At 47.3% G+C, this 2093-nt stretch overlaps 1 pseudogene; it reads left to right on the forward strand.

Annotated features, from left to right (window-relative positions):
* The first annotated feature begins 1074 nt into the window (after positions 1 to 1074).
* On the forward strand, positions 1075 to 1808 carry LOC100598846 (annotated as a pseudogene).
* Positions 1809 to 2093: the final 285 nt, after the last annotated feature.

Here is a 2093-nt window from a genome sequence, read left to right on the forward strand (position 1 = left end):
CCCAACAACAGGCCTCCGTTTTACAGAAAAGGCTCAGACAGGTCCCGGAATTTGTCAAAGTCATGGACTGTTTCTCTGTTTACATGTTCCATTCCTTCTTGTCTGGGCCTTTAAAAAAAGCATCCCAATCAAGTCTTTTTCTTTTTTTTTTTTTTCAGGAGTGGGACAGGATCTTGCTCTACTGCCCAGGCTACGGTGCAGTGGCATGATCACAGCTCACTGCGACCTTGAACTCCTGGGCTCAAGCAATCCTCCTGCCTCAGCCTCCTGTAGCTGGGACCAAAGGAGAACACCACTGCGCCAACCTAATATTTTAAAAATGTTTTGCAGAGAGAGGGTCTTGCTTTTTGCCCAGGCTTTGGTCAAGTCTTTTTTTTTTTTTTTTTTTTTTTTGAGACGGAGTCTTGCTCTGTCACCCAGGCTGGGGTGCAGTGGCGCGATCTCGGCTCACTGCAAGCTCCGCCTCCCGGGTTCACGCCATTCTCCTGCCTCAGCCTCTCCGAGTAGCTGGGACTACAGGCGCCCGCCACCACGCCCGGCTAATTTTTTTGTATTTTTAGTAGAGACGGGGTTTCACCGTGGTCTCTATCTCCTGACCTCGTGATCTGCCCGCCTCGGCCTCCCAAAGTGCTGGGATTACAAGCGTGAGCCACCGCACCCGGCCTGGCCAAGTCTTAACCTCCCTACACACACGCACACACACATACTCACACACTAATGCTGAATCCCATTTTCCCACCTCTTCTGGGGACTTCTTTATCAGTCATTCAATCCTCTTGCAACTTCCCTTTTATTCTGAGCCAGGCTTCCCTTTAATGCCACATCCAAACCCATCAAGTCCTGATGGAATTCCACTCAAAAACTGTCCTCAGCTCCACCACTTCCCAGCATCTTCACTGCCAAAACCCTGGGGCTGGTCCAAGCGTGAGCAGCTCCTGCCCCGCCCACCGCTGGCCTCCTGACTCTTCTCGCTGAGTCTCCTCTCATCTCCAATAGACGGTTCTCCAACAGTAAGCGTTGTGGACCTCAGAGGAAAAAAGGAGTCTTTTCAGAGGCCTTGACATACAGGTTATAAGTGCCATGGCTATAACTAGTGTCAAATTGCATGCTGGTGTTTTAAGAAAGCCAGATACCTGGATTGGACTCTGGGGTGTTCTCTGAGGGACACTTTCATCACACAAACTCTGTACTTCCTGGAATCAATACTTGTAATTTTTTAGTACCAAGTTACATGCACCAAATTATAAAACACTTTTCCATAACATTTTCTCACTGAGACTCCCGGGGCTTTTAATATCTCTGGAACATATTTTTCCATTTTCCATAAGACTCAAAAGTAATATAAGCTCTAAAAAATCTACTAAAAAGTATCTGCAAAAAAAATAGGAGGTGAAGAGGACTGTGATGCAGAAAGTGATCAGAATGAGATGAGTGAGCAGGAAGAGGAGCTTGAGGATGGCCCTACTGTAGCAAAGACTTTCAAGACCTGGAAACAGTAGTGCGGTCTTTTCAGGATGACGTTGTCCCGAAGACAAGCCTGGATGTTGGAAGAAACAAAGTGGAAGATGCTTTCTGCAAAGGTGAATTCAGGCTGAATGGGGAAAAATTATGGAAGAAAAGCAGAATGGTCAAAGTGGGAGATACATTGGATCTTCTCATTGAAGAGGATAAGGAAGTAGGAACAGAGACAGTGATGCAGATTCTCCTGAAAAAAAGTGTTTGAAGAGAAGACTGAAAGTGAAAAATACACAGTGGTGTTACAGCGGTGGAAAAACTTAAAAATGCCTAAGAAGAGAATGTCTAAATAAACGGATTGCTTCAGCGGGCATGGTGGCTCACTTCTGTAATCCCAGCACTTTGGGAGACTAAGGCGGGCGGATCATCTGAGGTCAGGAGTTCAAGATCAGCCTGGCCAACATGGTGAAACCCTGTCTCTACTAAAAATATAAAAATCAGCCGGGTGTGTTGACGCATGCCTGTAATCCCAGCTACACAGGAGGCTGAGGCAGGAGAATCGCTTGAACCCGGGAGGCAGAGGTTGCAGTGAGCTGAGATCATGCCACTGCACTCCAGCCTGGGCGACAGAGCAAGAC

This window comes from Nomascus leucogenys, chromosome 3, assembly GCF_006542625.1.
Source record: "Nomascus leucogenys isolate Asia chromosome 3, Asia_NLE_v1, whole genome shotgun sequence".
NCBI classification, from domain to species: Eukaryota; Metazoa; Chordata; class Mammalia; order Primates; family Hylobatidae; genus Nomascus; species Nomascus leucogenys.